Here is a 17,500-nt window from a genome sequence, read left to right on the forward strand (position 1 = left end):
AAGCTTTATTTATTTATTTATTTATTTATTTATTTATTTATTTATTTATTTATTTATTTATTTATTTATTTACTTACTTACTTACTTACTTACTTACTTACTTACTTACTTACTTACTTACTTACTTACTTACTTACTTACTTACTTACTTACTTACTTACTTACTTACTTACTTACTTACTTACTTACAACACCCATTACGTATGGCATTCGGAAACTGCAAGCCGAGTTTAAACTCCGACATTGAAATTATAACCCGAGTTTCCAACCGAGTGGCGTCATCCGTAGCATTATATATAAAACGCACGATTTTTAATGTGATCACGGCTTACGGCCATACTACCCTGAGAACGCCCGATCTCGTCTGATCTCGGAAGCTAAGTAGGGTCGGGCCTGGTTAGTACTTGGATGGGAGACCGCCTGGGAATACCAGGTGCTGTAAGCTTTATTTATTTATTTATTTATTTATTTATTTATTTATTTATTTATTTATTTATTTATTTATTTATTTACTTACTTACTTACTTACTTACTTACTTACTTACTTACTTACTTACTTACTTACTTACTTACTTACTTACTTACTTACTTACTTACTTACTTACTTACTTACTTACTTACTTACTTACTTACTTACTTACTTACTTACAACACCCATTACGTATGGCATTCGGAAACTGCAAGCCGAGTTTAAACTCCGACATTGAAATTATAACCCGCGTTTCCAACCTAGTGGCGTCATCCGTAGCATTATATATAAAACGCATGATTTTTAATGTGATCACGGCTTACGGCCATACTACCCTGAGAACGCCCCATCTCGTCCGATCTCGGAAGCTAAGCAGGGTTGGGCCTGGTTAGTACTTGGATGGGAGACCGCCTGGGAATACCAGGTGCTGTAAGCTTTATTTATTTATTTATTTATTTATTTATTTATTTATTTATTTATTTACTTACTTACTTACTTACTTACTTACTTACTTACTTACTTACTTACTTACTTACTTACTTACTTACTTACTTACTTACTTACTTACTTACTTACTTACTTACTTACTTACTTACTTACTTACTTACTTACTTACTTACAACACCCATTACGTATGGCATTCGGAAACTGCAAGCCGAGTTTAAACTCCGACATTGAAATTATAACCCGCGTTTCCAACCTAGTGGCGTCATCCGTAGCATTATATATAAAACGCATGATTTTTAATGTGATCACGGCTTACGGCCATACTACCCTGATAACGCCCCATCTCGTCCGATCTCGGAAGCTAAGCAGGGTTGGGCCTGGTTAGTACTTGGATGGGAGACCGCCTGGGAATACCAGGTGCTGTAAGCTTTATTTATTTATTTATTTACTTACTTACTTACTTACTTACTTACTTACTTACTTACTTACTTACTTACTTACTTACTTACTTACTTACTTACTTACTTACTTACTTACTTACTTACTTACTTACTTACTTACTTACTTACTTACTTACTTACTTACTTACTTACTTACTTACTTACAACACCCATTACGTATGGCATTCGGAAACTGCAAGCCGAGTTTAAACTCCGACATTGAAATTATAACCCGCGTTTCCAACCTAGTGGCGTCATCCGTAGCATTATATATAAAACGCACGATTTTTAATGTGATCACGGCTTACGGCCATACTACCCTGAGAACGCCCGATCTCGTCCGATCTCGGAAGCTAAGCAGGGTCGGGCCTGGTTAGTACTTGGATGGGAGACCGCCTGGGAATACCAGGTGCTGTAAACTTTATTTATTTATTTATTTATTTATTTATTTATTTATTTATTTATTTATTTATTTATTTACTTACTTACTTACTTACTTACTTACTTACTTACTTACTTACTTACTTACTAACTTACTTACTTACTTACTTACTTACTTACTTACTTACTTACAACACCCATTACGTATGGCATTCGGAAACTGCAAGCCGAGTTTAAACTCCGACATTGAAATTATAACCCGAGTTTCCAACCGTGGCGTCATCCGTAGCATTATATATAAAACGCACGATTTTTAATGTGATCACGGCTTACGGCCATACTACCCTGAGAACGCCCGATCTCGTCCGATCTCGGAAGCTAAGCAGGGTCGGGCCTGGTTAGTACTTGGATGGGAGACCGCCTGGGAATACCAGGTGCTGTAAGCTTTATTTATTTATTTATTTATTTATTTATTTATTTATTTATTTATTTATTTATTTATTTATTTATTTATTTATTTATTTATTTACTTACTTACTTACTTACTTACTTACTTACTTACTTACTTACTTACTTACTTACTTACTTACTTACTTACTTACTTACTTACTTACTTACTTACTTACTTACTTACTTACAACACCCATTACGTATGGCATTCGGAAACTGCAAGCCGAGTTTAAACTCCGACATTGAAATTATAACCCGAGTTTCCAACCTATATTGGCGTCATCCGTAGCATTATATATAAAATGCACGATTTTGAGTGTGATCACGGCCTTACGGCCATACTACTTACTTACTTACTTACTTACTTACTTACTTACTTACTTACTTACAACACCCATTACGTATGGCATTCGGAAACTGCAAGCCGAGTTTAAACTCCGACATTGAAATTATAACCCGAGTTTCCAACCTAGTGGCGTCATCCGTAGCATTATATATAAAACGCACGATTTTTAATGTGATCACGGCTTACGGCCATACTACCCTGAGAACGCCCGATCTCGTCCGATCTCGGAAGCTAAGCAGGGTTGGGCCTGGTTAGTACTTGGATGGGAGACCGCCTGGGAATGCCAGGTGCTGTAAGCTTTATTTATTTATTTATTTATTTATTTATTTATTTATTTATTTATTTATTTATTTATTTACTTACTTACTTACTTACTTACTTACTTACTTACTTACTTACTTACTTACTTACTTACTTACTTACTTACTTACTTACTTACTTACTTACTTACTTACTTACTTACTTACTTACTTACTTACTTACTTACTTACTTACTTACTTACTTACTTACAACACCCATTACGTATGGCATTCGGAAACTGCAAGCCGAGTTTAAACTCCGACATTGAAATTATAACCCGAGTTTCCAACCGAGTGGCGTCATCCGTAGCATTATATATAAAACGCACGATTTTTAATGTGATCACGGCTTACGGCCATACTACCCTGAGAACGCCCGATCTCGTCTTATCTCGGAAGCTAAGTAGGGTCGGGCCTGGTTAGTACTTGGATGGGAGACCGCCTGGGAATACCAGGTGCTGTAAGCTTTATTTATTTATTTATTTATTTATTTATTTATTTATTTATTTATTTATTTATTTATTTATTTATTTATTTACTTACTTACTTACTTACTTACTTACTTACTTACTTACTTACTTACTTACTTACTTACTTACTTACTTACTTACTTACTTACTTACTTACTTACTTACTTACTTACTTACTTACTTACTTACTTACTTACTTACTTACTTACTTACTTACTTACTTACTTACTTACTTACTTACTTACTTACTTACAACACCCATTACGTATGGCATTCGGAAACTGCAAGCCGAGTTTAAACTCCGACATTGAAATTATAACCGCGTTTCCAACCTAGTGGCGTCATCCGTAGCATTATATATAAAACGCATGATTTTTAATGTGATCACGGCTTACGGCCATACTACCCTGAGAACGCCCCATCTCGTCCGATCTCGGAAGCTAAGCAGGGTTGGGCCTGGTTAGTACTTGGATGGGAGACCGCCTGGGAATACCAGGTGCTGTAAGCTTTATTTATTTATTTATTTATTTATTTATTTATTTATTTATTTATTTATTTATTTACTTACTTACTTACTTACTTACTTACTTACTTACTTACTTACTTACTTACTTACTTACTTACTTACTTACTTACTTACTTACTTACTTACTTACTTACTTACTTACTTACTTACTTACTTACTTACTTACTTACTTACTTACTTACTTACTTACTTACAACACCCATTACGTATGGCATTCGGAAACTGCAAGCCGAGTTTAAACTCCGACATTGAAATTATAACCCGCGTTTCCAACCTAGTGGCGTCATCCGTAGCATTATATATAAAACGCACGATTTTTAATGTGATCACGGCTTACGGCCATACTACCCTGAGAACGCCCGATCTCGTCCGATCTCGGAAGCTAAGCAGGGTCGGGCCTGGTTAGTACTTGGATGGGAGACCGCCTGGGAATACCAGGTGCTGTAAACTTTATTTATTTATTTATTTATTTATTTATTTATTTATTTATTTATTTATTTATTTATTTATTTATTTATTTACTTACTTACTTACTTACTTACTTACTTACTTACTTACTAACTTACTTACTTACTTACTTACTTACTTACTTACTTACTTACTTACTTACTTACTTACTTACAACACCCATTACGTATGGCATTCGGAAACTGCAAGCCGAGTTTAAACTCCGACATTGAAATTATAACCCGAGTTTCCAACCGTGGCGTCATCCGTAGCATTATATATAAAACGCACGATTTTTAATGTGATCACGGCTTACGGCCATACTACCCTGAGAACGCCTGATCTCGTCCGATCTCGGAAGCTAAGCAGGGTCGGGCCTGGTTAGTACTTGGATGGGAGACCGCCTGGGAATACCAGGTGCTGTAAGCTTTATTTATTTATTTATTTATTTATTTATTTACTTACTTACTTACTTACTTACTTACTTACTTACTTACTTACTTACTTACTTACTTACTTACTTACTTACTTACTTACTTACTTACTTACTTACTTACTTACTTACTTACTTACTTACTTACTTACTTACTTACTTACTTACTTACTTACTTACTTACTTACTTACTTACTTACTTACTTACTTACTTACTTACTTACTTACTTACTTACTTACTTACTTACTTACTTACTTACTTACTTACTTACTTACTTACTTACTTACTTACTTACAACACCCATTACGTATGGCATTCGGAAACTGCAAGCCGAGTTTAAACTCCGACATTGAAATTATAACCCGAGTTTCCAACCTAGTGGCGTCATCCGTAGCATTATATATAAAACGCACGATTTTTAATGTGATCACGGCTTACGGCCATACTACCCTGAGAACGCCCGATCTCGTCCGATCTCGAAAGCTAAGCAGGGTTGGGCCTGGTTAGTACTTGGATGGGAGACCGCCTGGGAATGCCAGGTGCTGTAAGCTTTATTTATTTATTTATTTATTTATTTATTTATTTATTTATTTATTTATTTATTTATTTATTTATTTACTTACTTACTTACTTACTTACTTACTTACTTACTTACTTACTTACTTACTTACTTACTTACTTACTTACTTACTTACTTACTTACTTACTTACTTACTTACTTACTTACTTACTTACTTACTTACTTACTTACTTACTTACTTACTTACTTACTTACTTACTTACAACACCCATTACGTATGGCATTCGGAAACTGCAAGCCGAGTTTAAACTCCGACATTGAAATTATAACCCGCGTTTCCAACCTAGTGGCGTCATCCGTAGCATTATATATAAAACGCATGATTTTTAATGTGATCACGGCTTACGGCCATACTACCCTGAGAACGCCCCATCTCGTCCGATCTCGGAAGCTAAGCAGGGTTGGGCCTGGTTAGTACTTGGATGGGAGACCGCCTGGGAATACCAGGTGCTGTAAGCTTTATTTATTTATTTATTTATTTATTTATTTATTTATTTATTTATTTACTTACTTACTTACTTACTTACTTACTTACTTACTTACTTACTTACTTACTTACTTACTTACTTACTTACTTACTTACTTACTTACTTACTTACTTACTTACTTACTTACTTACTTACTTACTTACTTACTTACTTACTTACTTACTTACTTACTTACTTACTTACTTACTTACTTACAACACCCATTACGTATGGCATTCGGAAACTGCAAGCCGAGTTTAAACTCCGACATTGAAATTATAACCCGCGTTTCCAACCTAGTGGCGTCATCCGTAGCATTATATATAAAACGCACGATTTTTAATATGATCACGGCTTACGGCCATACTACCCTGAGAACGCCCGATCTCGTCCGATCTCGGAAGCTAAGCAGGGTCGGGCCTGGTTAGTACTTGGATGGGAGACCGCCTGGGAATACCAGGTGCTGTAAACTTTATTTATTTATTTATTTATTTATTTATTTATTTATTTATTTATTTATTTATTTATTTATTTATTTATTTATTTATTTATTTATTTACTTACTTACTTACTTACTTACTTACTTACTTACTTACTTACTTACTAACTTACTTACTTACTTACTTACTTACTTACTTACTTACTTACAACACCCATTACGTATGGCATTCGGAAACTGCAAGCCGAGTTTAAACTCCGACATTGAAATTATAACCCGAGTTTCCAACCGTGGCGTCATCCGTAGCATTATATATAAAACGCACGATTTTTAATGTGATCACGGCTTACGGCCATACTACCCTGAGAACGCCTGATCTCGTCCGATCTCGGAAGCTAAGCAGGGTCGGGCCTGGTTAGTACTTGGATGGGAGACCGCCTGGGAATACCAGGTGCTGTAAGCTTTATTTATTTATTTATTTATTTATTTATTTATTTATTTATTTATTTACTTACTTACTTACTTACTTACTTACTTACTTACTTACTTACTTACTTACTTACTTACTTACTTACTTACTTACTTACTTACTTACTTACTTACTTACTTACTTACTTACTTACTTACTTACTTACTTACTTACTTACTTACTTACTTACTTACTTACTTACTTACTTACTTACTTACTTACTTACTTACTTACTTACTTACTTACTTACAACACCCATTACGTATGGCATTCGGAAACTGCAAGCCGAGTTTAAACTCCGACATTGAAATTATAACCCGCGTTTCCAACCGTGGCGTCATCCGTAGCATTATATATAAAACGCACGATTTTTAATGTGATCACGGCTTACGGCCATACTACCCTGAGAACGCCCGATCTCGTCCGATCTCGGAAGCTAAGCAGGGTCGGGCCTGGTTAATACTTGGATGGGAGACCGCCTGGGAATACCAGGTGCTGTAAACTTTATTTATTTATTTATTTATTTATTTATTTATTTATTTATTTATTTATTTATTTATTTATTTATTTATTTATCTATTTATTTATTTATTTATTTATTTATTTATTTACTTACTTACTTACTTACTTACTTACTTACTTACTTACTTACTTACTTACTAACTTACTTACTTACTTACTTACTTACTTACTTACAACACCCATTACGTATGGCATTCGGAAACTGCAAGCCGAGTTTAAACTCCGACATTGAAATTATAACCCGAGTTTCCAACCTAGTGGCGTCATCCGTAGCATTATATATAAAACGCATGATTTTTAATGTGATCACGGCTTACGGCCATACTACCCTGAGAACGCCCGATCTCGTCCGATCTCGGAAGCTAAGCAGGGTCAGGCCTGGTTAGTACTTGGATGGGAGACCGCCTGGGAATACCAGGTGCTGTAAGCTTTATTTATTTATTTATTTATTTATTTATTTATTTATTTATTTATTTATTTATTTATTTATTTATTTATTTACTTACTTACTTACTTACTTACTTACTTACTTACTTACTTACTTACTTACTTACTTACTTACTTACTTACTTACTTACTTACTTACTTACTTACTTACTTACTTACTTACTTACTTACTTACTTACTTACAACACCCATTACGTATGGCATTCGGAAACTGCAAGCCGAGTTTAAACTCCGACATTGAAATTATAACCCGCGTTTCCAACCTAGTGGCGTCATCCGTAGCATTATATATAAAACGCACGATTTTTAATGTGATCACGGCTTACGGCCATACTACCCTGAGAACGCCCGATCTCGTCCGATCTCGGAAGCTAAGCAGGGTCGGGCCTGGTTAGTACTTGGATGGGAGACCGCCTGGGAATACCAGGTGCTGTAAACTTTATTTATTTATTTATTTATTTATTTATTTATTTATTTATTTATTTATTTATTTATTTATTTATTTATTTATTTACTTACTTACTTACTTACTTACTTACTTACTTACTTACTTACTAACTTACTTACTTACTTACTTACTTACTTACTTACTTACTTACTTACTTACTTACAACACCCATTACGTATGGCATTCGGAAACTGCAAGCCGAGTTTAAACTCCGACATTGAAATTATAACCCGAGTTTCCAACCGTGGCGTCATCCGTAGCATTATATATAAAACGCACGATTTTTAATGTGATCACGGCTTACGGCCATACTACCCTGAGAACGCCCGATCTCGTCCGATCTCGGAAGCTAAGCAGGGTCGGGCCTGGTTAGTACTTGGATGGGAGACCGCCTGGGAATACCAGGTGCTGTAAGCTTTATTTATTTATTTATTTATTTATTTATTTATTTACTTACTTACTTACTTACTTACTTACTTACTTACTTACTTACTTACTTACTTACTTACTTACTTACTTACTTACTTACTTACTTACTTACTTACTTACTTACTTACTTACTTACTTACTTACTTACTTACTTACTTACTTACTTACTTACTTACTTACTTACTTACTTACTTACTTACTTACTTACTTACTTACTTACTTACTTACTTACTTACTTACAACACCCATTACGTATGGCATTCGGAAACTGCAAGCCGAGTTTAAACTCCGACATTGAAATTATAACCCGAGTTTCCAACCTAGTGGCGTCATCCGTAGCATTATATATAAAACGCACGATTTTTAATGTGATCACGGCTTACGGCCATACTACCCTGAGAACGCCCGATCTCGTCCGATCTCGAAAGCTAAGCAGGGTTGGGCCTGGTTAGTACTTGGATGGGAGACCGCCTGGGAATGCCAGGTGCTGTAAGCTTTATTTATTTATTTATTTATTTATTTATTTATTTATTTATTTATTTATTTATTTATTTATTTATTTATTTACTTACTTACTTACTTACTTACTTACTTACTTACTTACTTACTTACTTACTTACTTACTTACTTACTTACTTACTTACTTACTTACTTACTTACTTACTTACTTACTTACTTACTTACTTACTTACTTACTTACAACACCCATTACGTATGGCATTCGGAAACTGCAAGCCGAGTTTAAACTCCGACATTGAAATTATAACCCGAGTTTCCAACCGTGGCGTCATCCGTAGCATTATATATAAAACGCACGATTTTTAATGTGATCACGGCTTACGGCCATACTACCCTGAGAACGCCCGATCTCGTCTGATCTCGGAAGCTAAGTAGGGTCGGGCCTGGTTAGTACTTGGATGGGAGACCGCCTGGGAATACCAGGTGCTGTAAGCTTTATTTATTTATTTATTTATTTATTTATTTATTTATTTATTTATTTATTTACTTACTTACTTACTTACTTACTTACTTACTTACTTACTTACTTACTTACTTACTTACTTACTTACTTACTTACTTACTTACTTACTTACTTACTTACTTACTTACTTACTTACTTACTTACTTACTTACTTACTTACTTACTTACTTACTTACTTACTTACTTACTTACTTACTTACTTACTTACTTACTTACTTACTTACTTACTTACAACACCCATTACGTATGGCATTCGGAAACTGCAAGCCGAGTTTAAACTCCGACATTGAAATTATAACCCGCGTTTCCAACCTAGTGGCGTCATCCGTAGCATTATATATAAAACGCATGATTTTTAATGTGATCACGGCTTACGGCCATACTACCCTGAGAACGCCCCATCTCGTCCGATCTCGGAAGCTAAGCAGGGTTGGGCCTGGTTAGTACTTGGATGGGAGACCGCCTGGGAATACCAGGTGCTGTAAGCTTTATTTATTTATTTACTTACTTACTTACTTACTTACTTACTTACTTACTTACTTACTTACTTACTTACTTACTTACTTACTTACTTACTTACTTACTTACTTACTTACTTACTTACTTACTTACTTACTTACTTACTTACTTACTTACTTACTTACAACACCCATTACGTATGGCATTCGGAAACTGCAAGCCGAGTTTAAACTCCGACATTGAAATTATAACCCGCGTTTCCAACCTAGTGGCGTCATCCGTAGCATTATATATAAAACGCACGATTTTTAATGTGATCACGGCTTACGGCCATACTACCCTGAGAACGCCCGATCTCGTCCGATCTCGGAAGCTAAGCAGGGTCGGGCCTGGTTAGTACTTGGATGGGAGACCGCCTGGGAATACCAGGTGCTGTAAACTTTATTTATTTATTTATTTATTTATTTATTTATTTATTTATTTATTTACTTACTTACTTACTTACTTACTTACTTACTTACTTACTTACTTACTTACTTACTTACTTACTTACTTACTTACTTACTTACTTACTTACTTACTAACTTACTTACTTACTTACTTACTTACTTACTTACTTACAACACCCATTACGTATGGCATTCGGAAACTGCAAGCCGAGTTTAAACTCCGACATTGAAATTATAACCCGAGTTTCCAACCGTGGCGTCATCCGTAGCATTATATATAAAACGCACGATTTTTAATGTGATCACGGCTTACGGCCATACTACCCTGAGAACGCCCGATCTCGTCCGATCTCGGAAGCTAAGCAGGGTCGGGCCTGGTTAGTACTTGGATGGGAGACCGCCTGGGAATACCAGGTGCTGTAAGCTTTATTTATTTATTTATTTATTTATTTATTTACTTACTTACTTACTTACTTACTTACTTACTTACTTACTTACTTACTTACTTACTTACTTACTTACTTACTTACTTACTTACTTACTTACTTACTTACTTACTTACTTACTTACTTACTTACTTACTTACTTACTTACTTACTTACTTACTTACTTACTTACAACACCCATTACGTATGGCATTCGGAAACTGCAAGCCGAGTTTAAACTCCGACATTGAAATTATAACCCGCGTTTCCAACCTAGTGGCGTCATCCGTAGCATTATATATAAAACGCACGATTTTTAATGTGATCACGGCTTACGGCCATACTACCCTGAGAACGCCCGATCTCGTCCGATCTCGGAAGCTAAGCAGGGTCGGGCCTGGTTAGTACTTGGATGGGAGACCGCCTGGGAATACCAGGTGCTGTAAACTTTATTTATTTATTTATTTATTTATTTATTTATTTATTTATTTATTTATTTATTTATTTATTTATTTACTTACTTACTTACTTACTTACTTACTTACTTACTTACTTACTTACTAACTTACTTACTTACTTACTTACTTACTTACTTACTTACTTACTTACTTACTTACTTACAACACCCATTACGTATGGCATTCGGAAACTGCAAGCCGAGTTTAAACTCCGACATTGAAATTATAACCCGAGTTTCCAACCGTGGCGTCATCCGTTTATATATAAAACGCACGATTTTTAATGTGATCACGGCTTACGGCCATACTACCCTGAGAACGCCCGATCTCGTCCGATCTCGGAAGCTAAGCAGGGTCGGGCCTGGTTAGTACTTGGATGGGAGACCGCCTGGGAATACCAGGTGCTGTAAGCTTTATTTATTTATTTATTTATTTATTTATTTACTTACTTACTTACTTACTTACTTACTTACTTACTTACTTACTTACTTACTTACTTACTTACTTACTTACTTACTTACTTACTTACTTACTTACTTACTTACTTACTTACTTACTTACTTACTTACTTACTTACTTACTTACTTACTTACTTACTTACTTACTTACTTACTTACTTACTTACTTACTTACTTACTTACTTACTTACTTACTTACTTACTTACTTACTTACTTACTTACTTACTTACTTACTTACTTACTTACTTACTTACAACACCCATTACGTATGGCATTCGGAAACTGCAAGCCGAGTTTAAACTCCGACATTGAAATTATAACCCGAGTTTCCAACCTAGTGGCGTCATCCGTAGCATTATATATAAAACGCACGATTTTTAATGTGATCACGGCTTACGGCCATACTACCCTGAGAACGCCCGATCTCGTCCGATCTCGAAAGCTAAGCAGGGTTGGGCCTGGTTAGTACTTGGATGGGAGACCGCCTGGGAATGCCAGGTGCTGTAAGCTTTATTTATTTATTTATTTATTTATTTATTTATTTATTTATTTATTTATTTATTTATTTATTTATTTATTTATTTACTTACTTACTTACTTACTTACTTACTTACTTACTTACTTACTTACTTACTTACTTACTTACTTACTTACTTACTTACTTACTTACTTACTTACTTACTTACTTACTTACTTACTTACTTACTTACTTACTTACTTACTTACTTACTTACTTACTTACTTACTTACTTACTTACTTACTTACTTACTTACTTACTTACTTACTTACAACACCCATTACGTATGGCATTCGGAAACTGCAAGCCGAGTTTAAACTCCGACATTGAAATTATAACCCGAGTTTCCAACCGTGGCGTCATCCGTAGCATTATATATAAAACGCACGATTTTTAATGTGATCACGGCTTACGGCCATACTACCCTGAGAACGCCCGATCTCGTCTGATCTCGGAAGCTAAGTAGGGTCGGGCCTGGTTAGTACTTGGATGGGAGACCGCCTGGGAATACCAGGTGCTGTAAGCTTTATTTATTTATTTATTTATTTATTTATTTATTTATTTATTTATTTACTTACTTACTTACTTACTTACTTACTTACTTACTTACTTACTTACTTACTTACTTACTTACTTACTTACTTACTTACTTACTTACTTACTTACTTACTTACTTACTTACTTACTTACTTACTTACTTACTTACTTACTTACTTACTTACTTACTTACTTACTTACTTACTTACTTACTTACTTACTTACTTACTTACTTACTTACTTACTTACTTACTTACTTACTTACTTACTTACTTACAACACCCATTACGTATGGCATTCGGAAACTGCAAGCCGAGTTTAAACTCCGACATTGAAATTATAACCCGCGTTTCCAACCTAGTGGCGTCATCCGTAGCATTATATATAAAACGCACGATTTTTAATGTGATCACGGCTTACGGCCATACTACCCTGAGAACGCCCGATCTCGTCCGATCTCGGAAGCTAAGCAGGGTCGGGCCTGGTTAGTACTTGGATGGGAGACCGCCTGGGAATACCAGGTGCTGTAAGCTTTATTTATTTATTTACTTACTTACTTACTTACTTACTTACTTACTTACTTACTTACTTACTTACTTACTTACTTACTTACTTACTTACTTACTTACTTACTTACAACACCCATTACGTATGGCATTCGAAAACTGCAGAGCAGACTATGTACAGTGAATAAAGAGGCTGGCTCCCTGTGAACTCAAAGCAGCAGTTTTTATTTGTAAAAGAAACCAAAACAACACATTGCGCTTACATGTAGGGTTTTTCCACTTTTCATGACATATACAGCAAAATGCAGGTCGTAATGGCAAATTTGTGCTACCACATAAAAAGCTGTCAATAACGTTTCATGATAACCATGTTTCCATGAAACGCCCTTTCAGGGGCGATTGTGTCTATAAAATGCATGATTTTGAATGTGATCACGGCTTACGGCCATACTACCCTGAGAACGCCCGATCTCGTCCGATCTCGGAAGCTAAGCAGGGTCGGGCCTGGTTAGTACTTGGATGGGAGACCGCCTGGGAATGCCAGGTGCTGTAAGCTTTATTTATTTATTTATTTATTTATTTATTTATTTATTTATTTATTTATTTATTTATTTATTTATTTATTTATTTATTTATTTATTTACTTACTTACTTACTTACTTACTTACTTACTTACAACACCCATTACGTATGGCATTCGGAAACTGCAAGCCGAGTTTAAACTCCGACATTGAAATTATAACCCGAGTTTCCAACCTGTGGCGTCATCCGTAGCATTATATATAAAATGCACGATTTTTAATGTGATCACGGCTTACGGCCATACTACCCTGAGAACGCCCGATCTCGGAAGCTAAGCAGGGTCGGGCCTGGTTAGTACTTTGATGGGAGACCGCCTGGGAATACCAGGTGCTGTAAGCTTTATTTATTTATTTATTTATTTATTTATTTATTTATTTATTTACTTATTTATTTACTTACTTACTTACTTACTTACTTACTTACTTACTTACTTACTTACTTACTTACTTACTTACTTACTTACTTACTTACTTACTTACTTACTTACTTACTTACTTACTTACTTACTTACTTACTTACTTACAACACCCATTACGTATGGCATTCGGAAACTGCAAGCCGAGTTTAAACTCCGACATTGAAATTATAACCCGAGTTTCCAACCTAGTGGCGTCATCCGTAGCATTATATATAAAACGCACGATTTTTAACGTGATCACGGCTTACGGCCATACTACCCTGAGAACGCCCGATCTCGTCCGATCTCGGAAGCTAAGCAGGGTCGGGCCTGGTTAGTACTTGGATGGGAGACCGCCTGGGAATACCAGGTGCTGTAAGCTTTATTTATTTATTTATTTACTTACTTACTTACTTACTTACTTACTTACTTACTTACTTACTTACTTACTTACTTACTTACTTACTTACTTACTTACTTACTTACTTACTTACTTACTTACTTACTTACTTACAACACCCATTACGTATGGCATTCGGAAACTGCAAGCCGAGTTTAAACTCCGACATTGAAATTATAACCCGAGTTTCCAACCTAGTGGCGTCATCCGTAGCATTATATATAAAACGCACATTTTTTAATGTGATCACGGCTAACGGCCATACTACCCTGAGAACGCCCGATCTCGTCCGATCTCGGAAGCTAAGCAGGGTCGGGCTTGGTTAGTACTTCGATGGGAGACCGCCTGGGAATACCAGGTGCTGAAAGCTTTATTTATTTATTTATTTATTTATTTATTTGTTTATTTATTTATTTATTTATTTATTTATTTATTTATTTATTTATTTATTTATTTATTTATTTATTTATTTATTTATTTATTTATTTACTTACTTACTTACTTACTTACTTACTTACTTACAACACCCATTACGTATGGCATTCGGAAACTGCAAGCCGAGTTTAAACTCCGACATTGAAATTATAACCCGAGTTTCCAACCTGTGGCGTCATCCGTAGCATAATATATAAAATGCACGATTTTTAATGTGAACACGGCTTACGGCCATACTACCCTGAGAACGCCCGATCTCGTCCGATCTCGGAAGCTAAGCAGGGTCGGGCCTGGTTAGTACTTGGATGGGAGACCGCCTGGGAATACCAGGTGCTGTAAGCTTTATTTATTTATTTATTTATTTACTTACTTACTTACTTACTTACTTACTTACTTACTTACTTACTTACTTACTTACTTACTTACTTACTTACTTACTTACTTACTTACTTACTTACAACACCCATTACGTATGGCATTCGGAAACTGCAAGCCGAGTTTAAACTCCGACATTGAAATTATAACCCGCGTTTCCAACCTAGTGGCGTCATCCGTAGCATTATATATAAAACGCACGATTTTTAATGTGATCACGGCTTACGGCCATACTACCCTGAGAACGCCCGATATCGTATGATCTCGGAAGCTAAGCAGGGTCGGGCCTCGTTAGTACTTGGATGGGAGACCGCCTGGGAATACCAGGTGCTGTAAGCTTTATTTATTTATTTATTTATTTATTTATTTATTTATTTATTTATTTATTTATTTATTTATTTATTTATTTATTTATTTATTTATTTATTTATTTATTTATTTACTTACTTACTTACTAACTTACTTACTTACTTACTTACAACACCCATTACGTATGGCATTCGGAAACTGCAAGCCGAGTTTAAACTCCGACATTGAAATTATAACCCGCGTTTCCAACCTAGTGGCGTCATCCGTAGCATTATATATAAAACGCACGATTTTTAATGTGATCACGGCTTACGGCCATACTACCCTGAGAACGCCCGATCTCGTCCGATCTCGGAAGCTAAGCAGGGTCGGGCCTGGTTAGTACTTGGATGGGAGACCGCCTGGGTATACCAGGTGCTGTAAGCTTTATTTATTTATTTATTTATTTATTTATTTATTTATTTATTTATTTATTTATTTATTTATTTATTTATTTATTTATTTATTTACTTACTTACTTACTTACTTACAACACCCATTACGTATGGCATTCGGAAACTGCAAGCCGAGTTTAAACTCCGACATTGAAATTATAACCCGAGTTTCCAACCTATATTGTGTGGCGTCATCCGTAGCATTGTAGTTCACGTCTTTTACCGCTAGAGAGCAGACTATGTACAGTGAATAAAGAGGCTGGCTCCCTGTGAACTCAAAGCAGCAGTTTTTATTTGTAAAAGAAACCAAAACAACACATTGCGCTTACATGTAGGGTTTTTCCACTTTTCATGACATATACAGCAAAATGCAGGTCGTAATGGCAAATTTGTGCTACCACATAAAAAGCTGTCCGTAACTTTACATGATAGCCATGTTTCCATTAAACGCCCTTTCAGGGGCGATTGTATCTATAAAATGCACGATTTTGAGTGTGATCACGGCTTACGGCCATACTACCCTGAGAACGCCCGATCTCGTCCGATCTCGGAAGCTAAGCAGGGTCGGGCCTGGTTAGTACTTTGATGGGAGACCGCCTGGGAATACCAGGTGCTGTAAGCTTTATTTATTTATTTATTTATTTATTTATTTATTTATTTATTTATTTATTTATTTATTTATTTATTTACTTATTTATTTACTTACTTACTTACTTACTTACTTACTTACTTACTTACTTACTTACTTACTTACTTACTTACTTACTTACTTACTTACTTACTTACTTACTTACTTACTTACTTACTTACTTACTTACTTACTTACTTACAACACCCATTACGTATGGCATTCGGAAACTGCAAGCCGAGTTTAAACTCCGACATTGAAATTATAACCCGAGTTTCCAACCTGTGGCGTCATCCGTAGCATTATATATAAAATGCACGATTTTTAATGTGATCATGGCTTACGGCCATACTACCCTGAGAATGCCCGATCTCGTCCGATCTCGGAAGCTAAGCAGGGTCGGGCCTGGTTAGTACTTGGATGGGAGACCGCCTGGGAATACCAGTTGCTGTAAGCTTTATTTATTTATTTATTTATTTATTTATTTATTTATTTATTTATTTATTTATTTTTTTATTTACTTACTTACTTACTTACTAACTTACTTACTTACTTACTTACAACACCCATTACGTATGGCATTCGGAAACTGCAAGCCGAGTTTAAACTCCGACATTGAAATTATAACCCGCGTTT

The 17,500-nt window shown here is 35.3% G+C and overlaps 37 non-coding genes and 1 pseudogene across 37 annotated transcripts in view; all 38 read left to right on the forward strand.

Annotated features, from left to right (window-relative positions):
- The window catches only part of LOC133164792 (5S ribosomal RNA), a 119-nt gene extending 114 nt beyond the window's left edge, over nt 1-5 (forward strand). The window contains exon 1 of the ribosomal RNA XR_009717276.1: nt 1-5. This exon is cut by the window's left edge and continues 114 nt beyond it. This is a non-coding gene — a ribosomal RNA (5S ribosomal RNA).
- A 321-nt stretch (nt 6-326) lies between these two features.
- Nucleotides 327-445, forward strand: LOC133163991 (5S ribosomal RNA). Its single transcript, XR_009716520.1, has one exon. It is a non-coding gene; the product is annotated as a 5S ribosomal RNA (ribosomal RNA).
- A 341-nt stretch (nt 446-786) lies between these two features.
- LOC133164286 (5S ribosomal RNA) lies at nt 787-905 on the forward strand. The gene has a single exon (XR_009716801.1). It is a non-coding gene; the product is annotated as a 5S ribosomal RNA (ribosomal RNA).
- A 321-nt stretch (nt 906-1,226) lies between these two features.
- Nucleotides 1,227-1,345, forward strand: LOC133164233 (5S ribosomal RNA). Its single transcript, XR_009716751.1, has one exon. It is a non-coding gene; the product is annotated as a 5S ribosomal RNA (ribosomal RNA).
- A 313-nt stretch (nt 1,346-1,658) lies between these two features.
- On the forward strand, nt 1,659-1,777 carry LOC133165012 (5S ribosomal RNA). Its single transcript, XR_009717489.1, has one exon. It is a non-coding gene; the product is annotated as a 5S ribosomal RNA (ribosomal RNA).
- Nucleotides 1,778-2,064: 287 nt separating this feature from the next.
- On the forward strand, nt 2,065-2,183 carry LOC133164681 (5S ribosomal RNA). The gene has a single exon (XR_009717168.1). It is a non-coding gene; the product is annotated as a 5S ribosomal RNA (ribosomal RNA).
- A 530-nt stretch (nt 2,184-2,713) lies between these two features.
- LOC133164793 (5S ribosomal RNA) lies at nt 2,714-2,832 on the forward strand. Its single transcript, XR_009717277.1, has one exon. It is a non-coding gene; the product is annotated as a 5S ribosomal RNA (ribosomal RNA).
- A 349-nt stretch (nt 2,833-3,181) lies between these two features.
- On the forward strand, nt 3,182-3,300 carry LOC133164487 (5S ribosomal RNA). Its single transcript, XR_009716996.1, has one exon. It is a non-coding gene; the product is annotated as a 5S ribosomal RNA (ribosomal RNA).
- A 392-nt stretch (nt 3,301-3,692) lies between these two features.
- LOC133164287 (5S ribosomal RNA) lies at nt 3,693-3,811 on the forward strand. Its single transcript, XR_009716802.1, has one exon. It is a non-coding gene; the product is annotated as a 5S ribosomal RNA (ribosomal RNA).
- Nucleotides 3,812-4,160: 349 nt separating this feature from the next.
- LOC133165013 (5S ribosomal RNA) lies at nt 4,161-4,279 on the forward strand. The gene has a single exon (XR_009717490.1). It is a non-coding gene; the product is annotated as a 5S ribosomal RNA (ribosomal RNA).
- A 307-nt stretch (nt 4,280-4,586) lies between these two features.
- On the forward strand, nt 4,587-4,705 carry LOC133164998 (5S ribosomal RNA). The gene has a single exon (XR_009717476.1). It is a non-coding gene; the product is annotated as a 5S ribosomal RNA (ribosomal RNA).
- A 437-nt stretch (nt 4,706-5,142) lies between these two features.
- Nucleotides 5,143-5,261, forward strand: LOC133164011 (5S ribosomal RNA). Its single transcript, XR_009716539.1, has one exon. It is a non-coding gene; the product is annotated as a 5S ribosomal RNA (ribosomal RNA).
- A 369-nt stretch (nt 5,262-5,630) lies between these two features.
- On the forward strand, nt 5,631-5,749 carry LOC133164289 (5S ribosomal RNA). Its single transcript, XR_009716804.1, has one exon. It is a non-coding gene; the product is annotated as a 5S ribosomal RNA (ribosomal RNA).
- A 361-nt stretch (nt 5,750-6,110) lies between these two features.
- LOC133165014 (5S ribosomal RNA) lies at nt 6,111-6,229 on the forward strand. The gene has a single exon (XR_009717491.1). It is a non-coding gene; the product is annotated as a 5S ribosomal RNA (ribosomal RNA).
- A 311-nt stretch (nt 6,230-6,540) lies between these two features.
- Nucleotides 6,541-6,659, forward strand: LOC133165000 (5S ribosomal RNA). The gene has a single exon (XR_009717477.1). It is a non-coding gene; the product is annotated as a 5S ribosomal RNA (ribosomal RNA).
- Nucleotides 6,660-7,050: 391 nt separating this feature from the next.
- Nucleotides 7,051-7,169, forward strand: LOC133164364 (5S ribosomal RNA). Its single transcript, XR_009716877.1, has one exon. It is a non-coding gene; the product is annotated as a 5S ribosomal RNA (ribosomal RNA).
- Nucleotides 7,170-7,498: 329 nt separating this feature from the next.
- On the forward strand, nt 7,499-7,617 carry LOC133164352 (5S ribosomal RNA). The gene has a single exon (XR_009716865.1). It is a non-coding gene; the product is annotated as a 5S ribosomal RNA (ribosomal RNA).
- Nucleotides 7,618-7,954: 337 nt separating this feature from the next.
- On the forward strand, nt 7,955-8,073 carry LOC133165016 (5S ribosomal RNA). The gene has a single exon (XR_009717492.1). It is a non-coding gene; the product is annotated as a 5S ribosomal RNA (ribosomal RNA).
- Nucleotides 8,074-8,380: 307 nt separating this feature from the next.
- Nucleotides 8,381-8,499, forward strand: LOC133164682 (5S ribosomal RNA). The gene has a single exon (XR_009717169.1). It is a non-coding gene; the product is annotated as a 5S ribosomal RNA (ribosomal RNA).
- Nucleotides 8,500-8,888: 389 nt separating this feature from the next.
- On the forward strand, nt 8,889-9,007 carry LOC133164012 (5S ribosomal RNA). The gene has a single exon (XR_009716540.1). It is a non-coding gene; the product is annotated as a 5S ribosomal RNA (ribosomal RNA).
- Nucleotides 9,008-9,346: 339 nt separating this feature from the next.
- On the forward strand, nt 9,347-9,465 carry LOC133163992 (5S ribosomal RNA). Its single transcript, XR_009716521.1, has one exon. It is a non-coding gene; the product is annotated as a 5S ribosomal RNA (ribosomal RNA).
- Nucleotides 9,466-9,862: 397 nt separating this feature from the next.
- LOC133164290 (5S ribosomal RNA) lies at nt 9,863-9,981 on the forward strand. Its single transcript, XR_009716805.1, has one exon. It is a non-coding gene; the product is annotated as a 5S ribosomal RNA (ribosomal RNA).
- A 293-nt stretch (nt 9,982-10,274) lies between these two features.
- On the forward strand, nt 10,275-10,393 carry LOC133165017 (5S ribosomal RNA). The gene has a single exon (XR_009717493.1). It is a non-coding gene; the product is annotated as a 5S ribosomal RNA (ribosomal RNA).
- Nucleotides 10,394-10,708: 315 nt separating this feature from the next.
- Nucleotides 10,709-10,827, forward strand: LOC133164684 (5S ribosomal RNA). Its single transcript, XR_009717171.1, has one exon. It is a non-coding gene; the product is annotated as a 5S ribosomal RNA (ribosomal RNA).
- Nucleotides 10,828-11,156: 329 nt separating this feature from the next.
- Nucleotides 11,157-11,275, forward strand: LOC133165018 (5S ribosomal RNA). Its single transcript, XR_009717494.1, has one exon. It is a non-coding gene; the product is annotated as a 5S ribosomal RNA (ribosomal RNA).
- A 303-nt stretch (nt 11,276-11,578) lies between these two features.
- LOC133164685 (5S ribosomal RNA) lies at nt 11,579-11,697 on the forward strand. The gene has a single exon (XR_009717172.1). It is a non-coding gene; the product is annotated as a 5S ribosomal RNA (ribosomal RNA).
- A 437-nt stretch (nt 11,698-12,134) lies between these two features.
- LOC133164013 (5S ribosomal RNA) lies at nt 12,135-12,253 on the forward strand. Its single transcript, XR_009716541.1, has one exon. It is a non-coding gene; the product is annotated as a 5S ribosomal RNA (ribosomal RNA).
- A 415-nt stretch (nt 12,254-12,668) lies between these two features.
- Nucleotides 12,669-12,787, forward strand: LOC133163993 (5S ribosomal RNA). Its single transcript, XR_009716522.1, has one exon. It is a non-coding gene; the product is annotated as a 5S ribosomal RNA (ribosomal RNA).
- Nucleotides 12,788-13,212: 425 nt separating this feature from the next.
- LOC133164686 (5S ribosomal RNA) lies at nt 13,213-13,331 on the forward strand. Its single transcript, XR_009717173.1, has one exon. It is a non-coding gene; the product is annotated as a 5S ribosomal RNA (ribosomal RNA).
- A 410-nt stretch (nt 13,332-13,741) lies between these two features.
- On the forward strand, nt 13,742-13,860 carry LOC133164840 (5S ribosomal RNA). The gene has a single exon (XR_009717323.1). It is a non-coding gene; the product is annotated as a 5S ribosomal RNA (ribosomal RNA).
- A 256-nt stretch (nt 13,861-14,116) lies between these two features.
- Nucleotides 14,117-14,225, forward strand: LOC133164541 (5S ribosomal RNA; annotated as a pseudogene).
- A 321-nt stretch (nt 14,226-14,546) lies between these two features.
- On the forward strand, nt 14,547-14,665 carry LOC133164688 (5S ribosomal RNA). Its single transcript, XR_009717174.1, has one exon. It is a non-coding gene; the product is annotated as a 5S ribosomal RNA (ribosomal RNA).
- A 269-nt stretch (nt 14,666-14,934) lies between these two features.
- LOC133164479 (5S ribosomal RNA) lies at nt 14,935-15,053 on the forward strand. Its single transcript, XR_009716988.1, has one exon. It is a non-coding gene; the product is annotated as a 5S ribosomal RNA (ribosomal RNA).
- Nucleotides 15,054-15,341: 288 nt separating this feature from the next.
- On the forward strand, nt 15,342-15,460 carry LOC133164689 (5S ribosomal RNA). The gene has a single exon (XR_009717175.1). It is a non-coding gene; the product is annotated as a 5S ribosomal RNA (ribosomal RNA).
- A 253-nt stretch (nt 15,461-15,713) lies between these two features.
- On the forward strand, nt 15,714-15,832 carry LOC133164535 (5S ribosomal RNA). The gene has a single exon (XR_009717039.1). It is a non-coding gene; the product is annotated as a 5S ribosomal RNA (ribosomal RNA).
- A 277-nt stretch (nt 15,833-16,109) lies between these two features.
- Nucleotides 16,110-16,228, forward strand: LOC133164096 (5S ribosomal RNA). The gene has a single exon (XR_009716620.1). It is a non-coding gene; the product is annotated as a 5S ribosomal RNA (ribosomal RNA).
- Nucleotides 16,229-16,739: 511 nt separating this feature from the next.
- LOC133164825 (5S ribosomal RNA) lies at nt 16,740-16,858 on the forward strand. Its single transcript, XR_009717309.1, has one exon. It is a non-coding gene; the product is annotated as a 5S ribosomal RNA (ribosomal RNA).
- A 344-nt stretch (nt 16,859-17,202) lies between these two features.
- LOC133164433 (5S ribosomal RNA) lies at nt 17,203-17,321 on the forward strand. Its single transcript, XR_009716945.1, has one exon. It is a non-coding gene; the product is annotated as a 5S ribosomal RNA (ribosomal RNA).
- The last annotated feature ends 179 nt before the right edge of the window (nt 17,322-17,500 follow it).

The sequence above is a fragment of the Syngnathus typhle genome, linkage group LG12, assembly GCF_033458585.1.
Source record: "Syngnathus typhle isolate RoL2023-S1 ecotype Sweden linkage group LG12, RoL_Styp_1.0, whole genome shotgun sequence".
NCBI lineage: Eukaryota > Metazoa > Chordata > Actinopteri > Syngnathiformes > Syngnathidae > Syngnathus > Syngnathus typhle.